Raw genomic sequence first — 13,124 nt, 5'->3', positions numbered from 1 at the left:
CTCACTTGGTCTTTGAATTTTGACACTTTCATTACAATGTGTCTTGGAGAAGATTATTTTGGTTTGAAATAATGAGATAATCCATTACCTTCATGAACTTAAACATTCTGCTGTTGATGCTCTCTGCTGTATTCTTTATTTCATTCACTGAAGTCTTCAGCTCCAGAATTTCTATTTGGTATTTTTTATCTTTTCTATCTCTTTATTAAATTTCTCATTTTGTTCTTGTACTGTTTTCCTGATTTTGCTGAGTTGTCTTTCTGTGTTTTCTTGTATAATTGAGTTTCCACAAAACAGCTATTTTTAATTCTTTATTGGGTAAATTACAGATCTCCATGTCATTGGGTTTGTTTAAGAGGAATATTATGATCTTTTGGTGATGTCAATATTTCCTTGATTTTTCATGTTCCTTGGAGTCTTGCATTGATGATGTCACATTTGAAGTAGCAGTCACCTCCTCCAATCTTTACCAGCTACCTTCAGGTAAGAGTTACTTTTCATTAGTCCTGCTATATAAGGTGTGACTTTCTTCTTCAGCCTTGTATACTGCTCCATGTACCTGCTACATGTACCTCCAGATGTACCCGCTCCATGCCTCTTTCTCCCTCTTGTGGCATAAATCTTAAACTTGTATGTTTCCTCTTGATCTTACAATGCACCAGGCTGGCTGGCTGGCTGCTGGAAACTTCTATTTAGTTTTCCCAAAGGTGGCACTACAGCTCAAGATTGTGGGCAAGTTCCTCCCTTGCCCACAGACCTTGGACTGTTTTCTGTACACGTTCCCTGTCTACTTGAGCTCACTCCCACTGCTACTCTCAGGAGTACACACAAGGAGCTGATCCTTCCTGTCATTTCCATTTTCATAAAATATCTTTTTCCATCCTCCCACTTTCAGTCGTTGTGTGTCTTTAGCTCCGAAGTGAGTCTTCTTATAAGCAGCATATAGATTTTCTTTTTAATCCAATCAGCCACCGTGTGTCTTTTCTTTCTTTTTTGGCTGCGTTGGGTCTTCGTTGCTGTGCATGAGCATCCTCTAGTTGCAACGAGTGAGGGCTCCTCTTCATTGCGATTGCAGTGCACAGGCTTCTCATTGTGGTGGCTTCTCTTGTTGCAGAGCACAGGCTCTACGTGTGTGGGCTTCAGTAGTTGTGGCACACAGGCTTAGTTGCTCTGAGGCATGTGGGATCTTCCTGGACCAGGGCTTGAACCCGTGTTCCCTGCACTGGCAGGCGGATCCTTAACCACTGCACCACCAGGGAAGTCCCAGCCACCCTGTGTCTTTTGATTTGAGCACTTAGTCCATTGACATTTAAAGTGATTATTGATAGGTATTTACTTATTGCCATTTTATTACTTGTTTTCTGGTTGTTTTTGTAATTGTTCTCTGTTCTTTCTTCTTTTAGTTTCTTCTTTGTGGTTTGATGATTTTCTTTTGTGGTATGCTTGTGTTCCTTTCTTTCTAGGTCTTGTGTACCTGCTGCAGATTTTTGATTTGTGGTTAGCATGGAATTCATATACGTTGACCTATAACTATATCTACTTGTTTTAAACTGGTAGTCATTTAACTTCAAGCACATTCTAAAAGAGCTATATTTTTTTAACTCTCGTCCCCCACATTTTGTGTTTTGATGTCATATTTTGTACCTTCACATTTATCCCTTCACTGTTTATTGTAGTTATAATTGATTTTACAATTTTTTGCCTTTTAATCTTCGTACTAGCTTATTTAACTGTTTGTTCCTCAGCCTTCAGTATATATTTGTCTTCCCTAGAGGGATTTTTCCTTTCCTATAGATTTTTACTTCTTTTTATAGCTTTTTCTTTTCCATTTAGAGAAGAGCCTTTAACATTTCTTATATGGTAGGTTTAGTACTGATGAACTCTTAGTTTTTGCTTGTCTGAGAAGTTTGTTATCTCTCCTTCAATTCTAAATGATAATTTTGTTGGGTAGAGTATCCTGGGATGCAGGTTTTTCTGTTTCATCACTTTAATTATATAATGCCACCCCCTTCAGGCCTGCAAAGTTTCTGCAGAAAAATCACCTGATAACTTTATGGGATTTCTTTGGATATGACTTTCTCTTTTTCTCTTGCTGCCTTCAGAAGTCTCTCCTTATCTTTAACTTTTGCCATTTTAATTATATGTCTTGGTCTGCTGATACCCTGATTTTGGACTCTCCAACCCCCATAATTTTTTATGTGAGAAATAAATTTCTGTTGTTTAAGCCACCCAGTCTATGGTATTCTGTTATAGCAACCTGATCTGACTAAGAGACTTGTACTATAGAGAGGGAGATGTGTGATTATATCATAACTATATTAATTTATTCTACTTTCCGTCTTTACTTGATTAACATATCCTCTCTTCATATGAATCTTACACACTTTTCCTGGTCCCCACGGCAGAAAACATGGTTTTGTACATTTCTTGAGTGTTGTTGCTTTACTACTTGACTCTTACTTCCAAGTTCAAAATAAGAAGAGATTCATTGTCCCAATTGGTGCCCACCTCCTGAATGAATCAAGAGTGACCAGAAGTTGGGTCAGTTGATAATATGGTTGCAACATCTGCAATAATATGTATAAAGTTTTTGCCAGAGGGAGAAAGGAGTGGGGGACAGATTGTCTGAAAGGAAGGGACGGATCATTTCCAAAGGAGAAAGTTCAGACACAGAAAGCAATAGATCTTCGATGCATTAGTATTTACAAGCACTTTTCAAAGAGACCAACACATGAAAGTACACCGTAAATACTGGTTTTCTTCATTCTCTGCTTAGCGATTTTTAGTGGCTTCAAATTATCTTAGCAGCCTTCCATTTTTTTTAGTCTTTGTGTAAGTTTGTCAATTAAGGAAAGAGCTCTTAATTCCTTAAACAAATCTAACATTTATTGTCCCTTATGTCCTTTTCCTCCCTTTCTCATCTCCAACTAAGAAACTGTAGGTGGTTTCTTTGGCATAAGTTACACAGGGATTTTTCTCTAAGAGTCTGTAGAGTGTGTTGGAATTGAGTGTAATGTCTGAAGTCCATAGGATTTGTAATTAAGTTCTATTAATTTTATAATCGGGTAAGTCGGGTTTCTCTACAGTTCAGTAGTATCTATTTCACAGCGTTGTTTCAGATATCAAGTAAGATGACTGTGAAAGAACATTGTATATGGTCAAGTGGTATTCAAATATTTTCAAGAGGCAGCAGGTCCCTAAAGTGAAATACAACATGGCAGGAAAAGCTTCAAAAGTTTGGGAAGTGTACTACAGAAGAAAAGGACAAAGAATTCTAGTCTTAGAATGTATGCAGTGCAAAACTTTCTTCTGGGTAATAAATGGGATTTCAAGAATAAATATAACTTCTCCTTTCTTTTCACTCAATGTAAGAAATATGAAAAAAGGTCAAAATTGCTTTAAGAAGACCAAAGGGTTGAAATAAAATTATGCCAACTCATCAGCTTCCTTCCCATTTGACTTAACAAGAATGAGAGTCTCGATCAGTGGGGAAACTACTAGTTCTATTATTCTGAAGTTTTATTATGAGTTATCCCATAGAGAAATCACAGTACTAATAGCTGGAGAATTCAGGGCAGTCACTATTCTCCTGGGGTCTTATTTAGTCACTAGCCACTGCAGCCGCTGACTTTCAACACACTTAGAAGGGAGTTCAGGGTGGAGATCAGGAATGACATACTCTGTGTTCTGGGAAAAACTGACAGAACAGGTCTTTGGATAGCTCGATACTTTCAGGAATTTTTATGAGCCCAAATTTTTGCATCTTCTCATACCTAGAAAAGCACTAAAATGATTAATGGAAACATCTGCTCCTCGTCACTAGCAGAAACCTTCTGCAAAATATATGTGCTTGATTGCATGTATCCCCCTTCACCAGTCACATATACACTGACTCCCCTGCTACCTCTTCAGAACAGTTCCTCAGAGCTCTCTGAGATGCTGTCTCCTGGGCTATAGTCCTCATTTTGCCCCACATAAAACTTAACTCACAGCTCTCACGTTGTGCATTTTTTTTTCAGTCAACAAAGTAAAAGCAGGAAATCAACATCTATACTGTGGCAGTAACATCTGTAGTGTGCATAGTAGACAACTGAAGTTTAAAGTGATTTAACATCAGAGTTGGGATAAAATTTTCTGGGCTTCCCTGGTGGCGCAGTGGTTGAGAGTCCGCCTGCCGATGCAGGGGACACGGGTTCGAGCCCCAGTCCGGGAGGATCCCGCGTGCCGCGGAGCGGTTGGGCCCGTGAGCCATGGCCGCTGAGCCTGCGCGTCCAGAGCCTGTTGCTCCGCGGAGGGATAGGCCACAACAGTGAGAGGCCCGTGTACTGCAAAAAAAAACAAAACAAAAACAAAAACAAAATTTTCTATTTGAATATTCAATGTTGTTCCAAAAAAAACCCCAAGTGTTTTCTTTCAGGAAAGCAAGGGATACTTTATTTTATTTTTGTCTGTGTTGGGTCTTCGTTGCTGCAGGCAGGTTTTTCTCTAGTTGTGGCCAGTGGGGGCTACTCTTCATTGCTGTGCGCAAGCTTCTCATTGCGGTGGCTTCTCTTGTTGTGGAGCACAGGCTCTAGGCACGCAGGCTTCAGTAGTTGCGGCACACGGGCTCAGTAGTTGTGGCTCACGGGCTTAGTTGCTCCATGGCATGTGGGATCTTCCCAGACTAGGGCTCGAACCCGTGTCCCCTGCATTGGCAGGTGGATTCTTAACCACTGTACCAGCAGGGAAGCCCACAAAGGATACTTTAAAGATATATAATGTAAAATGTATCACTAGACTTCAAAAGTTAATTTTCAAAAATAAGTATATAATTTGAATTTAACTTATATGTGTAAATTACTAAATTCCACTTTGAATTAGAATTATTTTCAAAATTCCTTTTCTGGAATTATCGTTTAATGAGTCTTTATAAGCAAGACATTTTCATTTTAATTACCATGTTTTCTTTCTACATGATAAATGAGATTTTTACAGACGAAAAGTGACACTTTCATAAAACACTTTCAAAAATATACTCTTACAAAAACCAAGCATCATTGTCATAATGATTCATAGCTCAAATCTATCCATAGAATTAAGGTTCTCATGTTTTCATGTTTTGATACTTACTTATGGGTTCTAAGTAGAGATATATTTTAATTTTGAAGAGAAATAATGTGATCTGTGAATTTTTTTAAGTCATAGCAAAGTGAAAATACACACCATTTGACATGAAAGAAGGTTGTTCTCTGAAGTTAATAAAGTATTGTAGCTGGACGTTTTTTCCAGTTATTTGTGAGAAACTACACAGAGTTCCTTCAGAAAAACCACATTATCTTTCAAATGCCTTTTTATAATTGAAATATAAATGAGACATGTAGAAGAGACTTGTGTGTCCTAAAAGTAAATAAAAATGTTTGCTTCACGCTGCACTGGATTATCAGTAGACAGGCAATGTATGTATTTAGAGCACAAGGAAAACAAGAACAGTACTCTTTGTACGTATATGAATTTAATATTTCAAAAATGGGAAAATGCACCTCTATTGTCCTTTCTCGCATCTTTGTTAGTGTACAGTATCGAATGTATGTGTATATGCGTGTGGTGAAAAGGGAAATGAGACAGAAATATATTCTGTGCAAGCTTCCAGGAAACTGCTGACCTTATTATCAACCATCCCTCCTTTAAACATTCTTGTTTCTTGTCTCATTCATTTCCTTTCATTCCTTCCTTGAAATATGAAAACTACAGTTTCATAAAATGAACTGTCAGAAAATTTTCTATATTATACTTTACATTCTCAGAAGCCATTGAGCACTACATAAATAGAATACGTAAAGTTAGAATCATCTAGAAGCATCAGAAAATTTTCTCAGCAATCTGTGGAGATGACTTGTATTTTTCACAAATAAAAGAAGGGAAGAAGATAGTGATATATTTTTTTTACGTGATCTCATGTTTATAGAACTCTTAAGTGAAGGCAGTGCAATCCCAATCACGTTTTTGAAGGCACCTAGGCAATCTATTTTTTTAAGCATAAATTTGCATTTTGGTGTGATTTTTGACACAAGAATAAACTTCCGTTTCATGCCTATGTTTCCCTTAAAAATCAGACTTTCTACTTTTCCAAAGATTATAACAATTTACATCCATTTACATACTGATCATGTATTGATCTCCCTCCTTACCAAGAGGCACAACTGTTTAAGATATTAAAGTGAATTACTTAGATGAATTTAGTTTTTTTTTTAAAAAAAGATTTTTTATGGACTTCCCTGGCAGTCCAGTGGTTAAGACTCCACGCTTCCAACGTAGGGAATGCAGGTTCGATCCCTGGTCAGGGAACTAAGATCCCACATGCTGCGCAGCCAATAAACAAACAAATAAATACATCGTTTTAAAAAAAGGTTTTTTATACTACTTACGCACATGCTAAAAAGTTCAGTAGGGTCCTTGAAAGCAGGGGAACACTAATAAATGTTGAACATCTAAGAGGGCAAATGTTGGGCATAGCTTTCCTCATGTAGTCTTTACAACTATCCTATAAAATGGTTATTATTATCCATATTTTATATCTGAGGAAGCTGTGGCTCAGTAATAATAAATTGCTCAACACAGTAAGTTGCACAAACAGTAAGTAGGAAAGCAAGATTGTAATTCAGATTTCTGTATCTCCAAAATTTGTATTTATTCACAGTGTTACTGGTTCTCCAGTCTTTACATTTCTATTACTCAAGTTTCAAAAGAGAGAGAGAGAGAGAGAATTAGAAATATAAGATTGCCAAATTTTTCCTTTACTGAGTGTGGACATTAAAAATCAAATGAGTAATTTTCTTCTCTGCTTATGCCGAAAAATTATAGAAAAGCAGCAGGGAGGAAAAAGTACAAAAACCCAAACTTCATTTTCTGCAAAATAAAGAGATAAGTGTAATCTATAATCTGCAGATGCCAAATTAAATATAAATGCTGATGTTAAGCAGAAAGTGAAAAGAAGAATAGAAACACATGAGGATGAAGTACCAAGAAAACTCAGAAACACCAGCAAAAATTCACTTCCTGTAGGTGAGAGGCTCACCCTGAAATAATTACATTGCCTACTTAACAGCAGATATAGGAATTGGGGTTACCAGAACTGTTTGCAGAAACCTTTCTCCACACTAATTAATTCAGAGAAACAAAAATTGGGGAGTTGCATAAAAATTGCATAGTTTGGCCAGAGCCATATTTTCAGGGCCATGTTTGTTGTCTCTATTATAACAAAAAATGTATTCTCTAGAGTGTAAAATCTTAAAACGTGCTCTAACCCTCCCCTTCCCTTTAATACTACAAAATGTTTACTTTTTACTATCCAATCTCTGATTATTCCAGTGTCGTCTTATAGTAATTCTAATTCTAATTATAGTTTTAATTACTGTGTGGTTTCTGTTGCCTGATTGGGCCCTGGGAAAGAATGAATGCTGGTATAAATGGGACCAGATTGGTCATGAATAGATAGTTGCTGGGACTGGTTAAATAGATGCATGGGGGTTTATTATATTCTCCTACTTTTGTGTATATACAGAATTCTCCATAGTAAGAAGACAGCTAAACCAGCTTTAAAAAATATGTCTGCAATGGAACACATGACTATTCATTCTACATCATAGAAAAAAAGACTGTAAAGAGTTTTGCTCAGATTTTGCCAAGAAGAAAATTTGTAACAAATTTACCCCACCCCCCAAAATTTACTTTTTAGAACTTTTTATATATCAGAATTGAAGATAAGACATGGTGGATCTAAATACACATATGTAACAGCTGAATTATTCAGGTACTCGGCATGAAACAAGCTTCACACTCAAATTAGGGTCTTTCAAGGAAGGCTTATAAAGAGAATATTTTCAAAGGTGTGGGCACTGTGATGATATTAACAGCAGAGCTGTTACCACCCTAGGACGCAAAAATATGACCATAAGGAGCAGGTGTTAGAACCTGAAGGAGAAAGTTCTATAAAGAAGGCTACCTTGAAAGATCAAAGAGCACAGCAGTCTGAGGTAACCTCTCAGAAGGTCCCTGACTTCATTCTCCTCCCTCCTTCGGGTCTCCTGAACCTAACTGGAGACCACGTGGCAAAGGACCTACCTGTTGGTCCGTACCTGTCAGTAGCCTCTGGGACATAGATCAGGGTGGAATTAGATGGAAAGTATGTATGGGGAGGTCAAGGAAAAGCTATGATGCAGAGGTACAAAGACATACTCAAAAAATACTTATGGTGAATAACACTGGGGTATAGAGGAAAAGAAAGGGTGAGGGAAGAGGAAGAATAAGACACATGAGATAGATCATGGTACAGAGTAGCAAATTTATAGATCTGTGTACAAAGTACACAGTACAAGGTGAGGACAATTTTGTAAACTTATAATCACTAAAACAAGAGCAAAATCCTTGTCAAAGATCAGAAATACACACTGCCAAGCAAGAAAAAGTATGGCCAAATGGTCTTTCACAGGTGTTGTAGCCACCTAGACACCTACCGGCAATATATTAGGACCTATTTTCCCACAGCCTTACAGAATTATAAAACTTTTGAAATTTGCTGAGCTGAAAAGTAAAAAATGGTATCCTAATGTAGCTGACCCCATTTTCTCTTCAGTAATTTAAGATACAAGGTATATCATATACCAAATTTCTACATGTTGCTGTATCTATTATTGAACTTCCTATTTCATTTCATTGTTTTGTCTATTCATTTGCCAACATCATCTTATTATAATTACACAGGACATTTTTACTATGTTTTCATGTCTGGTAGAACTAGTCTTCTCAGACTTTTTATATTTTGGAGAATTTTCCAAAAATTCATTTGTTTATTTTTCCGTATTAACTGCAGTTTGTCCAGTTAAAAAACATGCTTCATGGGGATTTCATAGCCATTGTGTTAAGTTACAAAATAACTTAGAAAAAACAACATATTCTGAAAGCTCTGTCTTCAGAATATTGTTGCAAATGTATATAAACTTTGAACTGCTAAGAATTTATCCTACAGATGTGGTGCACATGTATGAAATGTTTTAAGTACATGACTATTCATTGTGACATTGTTTGTTATACCATGTGACATTGTGACATTGTTTGTTCATTGTGACATTGTGACATTGTTTGTTATACCATGCCGAACACATCATAATCAAAGGCAAAAGGCAAATGACACAACGGGAAAAGTGTTGACTCCTGGCACGGAGTAAGGGTTGACCTCCCTTACATATAGTGAGATTTCTGTAAATTGTCAAGAAAAATCCCCATAACACAATAGGAAAATGGATAAAAACATGAAATGGCAGCCCATCTCCACACCAACCAAAAGCAAACAAATAAACACAAACAGCCCCTAAGCAAATGAAAGCTTGCTTAAACTGACTCACATGTAAGATAAAATTAAATTAAAACTTACTGTGTAGAAGTGTCAGAAAGTTTGCCCTCAAACTCTGTTGAGGAGGCTGTGTGGAAACAGTTGCTCTCATACATTGTTGGTAGGAGTACAAACAGGCAGAGTTTCTGTGGAAGGCAATAGTCAAATATCAAAATTACAAATCACATACTCTCTGATTTGATCATCTCACTCCTGGGGATGTGTCATGCAGATACACATAAATTTACCACAAATATGTATAATTATTTTTAATATAGCCATAAATTAGAAATGATCCAAGTATCCATCTGTAGACCATTACTTAATTAAAGTATGGTACTTCATAATGCCATATAATGAAACTGTAAAAAGAAATGCGGAATCTCTCGATAAACTGTGACATTTTTAATGATATCTTACTAAGATAAAAGAAAAAAAGTATGTGCAATACTCACTCGAAAGAAAATGAAATACTTAGGTATAAAGCTAACAAAACATACAGAATTTATATGTTATAACTTACAAAATGCTGGTGAGAGAAAGAGGATCTAAACAAATTAAGAGACATACCATGTTTATGGTTTGGAGATTCAACATAGTTAACATACAATTCTCCCCACATTGATCTGTAGATTTAACGCAATTGCTATCAAAATTGGAAGGTATTTCATAGACATACACAAGCTTATTCTAAAATTTATGTGGAAAAGCCAGGAACCTAAACAAGCTAAGACTATTTTGATAAAGCAGAATAAAGTGGGAGAAATTACTATACCTAAAGTTAAGTCTTACTATAACGCTACAGTATTCAATTTTTACTATAAAGTATTCAGTATTCAAGGCTTACTATAAAGGTACAGAACTATAAAGCTACAGTATTCCAGCTACAGTAGTGGCAAAGGTGTTAATACATGTATCAACAAACAGACTAGAGAACCCAGATAGAAATACAGTCAACGGATTTTTAATAAAGGTACACAGTGCACAGCAAAGGAAACCATAAACAAGACCAAAAGACAACCCTCAGAATGGGAGAAAATATTTGCAAATGAAGCAACTGACAAAGGATTTATCTCCAAAGTTTACAAGCAGCTCATGCAGCTCAATAACAAAAAAACAAACAACCCAATCCAAAAATGGGCAGAAGACCTAAATAGACATTTCTCCAAAGAAGATATACAGACTGCCAACAAACACATGAAAGAATGCTCAACATCATTAATCATTAGAGAAATGCAAATCAAAACTACAATGAGATATCATCTCACACCAGTCAGAATGGCCACCATCAAAAATCTAGAAACAATAAATGCTGGAGAGGGTGTGGAGAAAAGGGAACACTCTTGCACTGCTGGTGGGAATGTGAATTGGTACAGCCACTATGGAGAACAGTATGGAGGTTCCTTAAAAAACTACAAATGGAACTACCATACGACCCAGCAATCCCACTACTGGGCATATACCCTGAGAAAACCATAATTCAAAAAGAGTCATGTACCAAAATGTTCATTGCAGCTCTATTTACAATAGCCCGGAGATGGAAACAACCTAAGTGCCCATCATCGGATGAATGGATAAAGAAGATGTGGCACATATATACAATGGAATATTACTCAGCCATAAAAATAAACGAAACTGAGCTATTTGTAATGAGGTGGATAGACCTAGAGTCTGTCATACAGAGTGAAGTAAGTCAGAAAGAGAAAACCAAATACCGTATGCTAACACATATATATGGAATTTAAGAAAAAAAATGTTATGAAGAACCTAGGGGTAAGACAGGGTAAAGGCCTACCAGAGAACGGACTTGAGGATATGGGGAGGGGGAAGGGTGAGCTGTGACAAAGCGAGAGAGAGTCATGGACATATATACACTACCAAACGTAAGGTAGATAGCTAGTGGGAAGCAGCCGCATAGCACAGGGAGATCAGCTCCGTGCTTTGTGACCACCTGCAGGGGTGGGATAGGGAGGGTGGGAGGGAGGGAGACGCAAGAGGGAAGAGATATGGGAACATATGTATATGTATAACTGATTCACTTTGTTATAAAGCAGAAATTAACACACCATTGTAAAGCAATTATACCCCAATAAAGATATTAAAAAAAAAAGGTACACAGTGATTCAATGGAGGAAAGATAGTATTTTCAACTAATGGTGTTTGAACAATTAGGCACCCATAGACAAAAAAAATAATAATAATCTCAACCTAAAACTCACACTTTAAGCAAAAATTAACTCAGTTTGGGACGTGGGATTAAATATGAAACAATATAAAACTTTTAGAAAGAAAATGATCAGAAGAAAATATTTAAGATCTAGCAATAAAAGAGATTTTAGCCTTGACACAAAAACCCAATCCATGAAAGAAAAAATTGATAAATTAGATCTAATCAGAATTTAAAACTTTTTGAAAGCCTATGTGAAGAGGGTCAAAAGACCCACTGCAGATTGGGAGAAAATATTTGCAAGCTATATATATCAGACAGATGTTTTATATCTAGAACATGTAAAAAATTCTTAATATTCGATAGTAAACTCCCCAAGTCCAAATATTAAATGGGCAAAGACATGAACAGACATGTCTTTGGAAATAACATACACATGGCAAATAATTACATGCTAACATCACTAGCCATAAAGAAAATTCAAATTAAAACCACAATGAGATATTACTACACATCTATCAGAGTAGCTAAAAGACACAGTGGTAACACCAAATGCTCGCACTCGTATGCTGTGGTGGGGATGTGAAATGGTACATCCACTCTGGAAAACAGTTTGGCAGTTCCTCATAAACCTAAACATGCCTATGTCACTTCACCTAGCACTTTTACTCTTGGGTATTATCCCAGAGAAATGAAAACTTACGTTCACATAAATGTTCATAATGTTCATAAATGTTCATAGCAGCTTTACATTTGTAATAGCCAAAAGTTAGAAACAACCCAATGTCCTTCAATAGAAGAATGGTTAAACAAACCAAGGGACATCTTTATGGTGAAAACTAGAGCAGTCAGAAGGAACTAACTGTTGATACATGCAGCCACTTGGATGAATCTGAAGGTGATAATGCTGAGTGAAAAAGCCTGTCTCAAAAGGTATATATGTAAGTTTCTACGTATATAACATTTTCAAAATGAAATTTTAAAGATGGAGAACAGATTAATGATGGCCAGATTTCACTAATTTTACACAAATACATGTAAAACTGGTGAAATCTAAATATGCCCTGGAGATTGTACCAATGTCAATTTCCTGGCTTCAATATTGTGTTAAAGCTGTGCAACATGTTACCACTGGGTAAACTGGATGAATGGTACAAGGGACCATCCTATACATTTTTTGCTACTTTCAGTGCATCGGTAATCATTTATATATTTTTATATGAATACAAATACATTTCATATATTATTTTATATATATTTATCAAAATCGTTTCAAAATGGCAATGTGAAGAATTATGTGTATAATATGCTATTGTTTTGTGGAAAAAGGTAGAGGGGAAATAACATATATTTGTTTTTGCTTACGTATCCATAAAGGAACTCCAAAAGTATACTAATGACAGTGATTACCTGAGTGTTTGTAGGTTGGGGGAACTGTATCAAATAGGAGACAGATGTAGAAAGACATATATATATATATATATATTTTTACATTTTGAACCATGTTAATCTATTTCTTTTCTTTTCTTTTTTTTTTTTTTTGTGGTACGCGGGCCTCTCACTGTTGTGGCCTCTGCCGTTGCGGAGCAC

The 13,124-nt window shown here is 36.3% G+C and overlaps 1 pseudogene; it reads left to right on the top strand.

The window, feature by feature from the left end:
• LOC132437179 (p53 apoptosis effector related to PMP-22 pseudogene) overlaps nucleotides 1-13,124 on the top strand; it is a 62,127-nt pseudogene that overhangs the window by 39,319 nt on the left and 9,684 nt on the right.

The sequence above is a fragment of the Delphinus delphis genome, chromosome 14 (genome assembly GCF_949987515.2).
Source record: "Delphinus delphis chromosome 14, mDelDel1.2, whole genome shotgun sequence".
Classification (NCBI taxonomy): Eukaryota; Metazoa; Chordata; class Mammalia; order Artiodactyla; family Delphinidae; genus Delphinus; species Delphinus delphis.
Note: the sequence above shows the minus strand (reverse complement) of the source record. Positions and strands in the feature narration are given on the sequence as shown.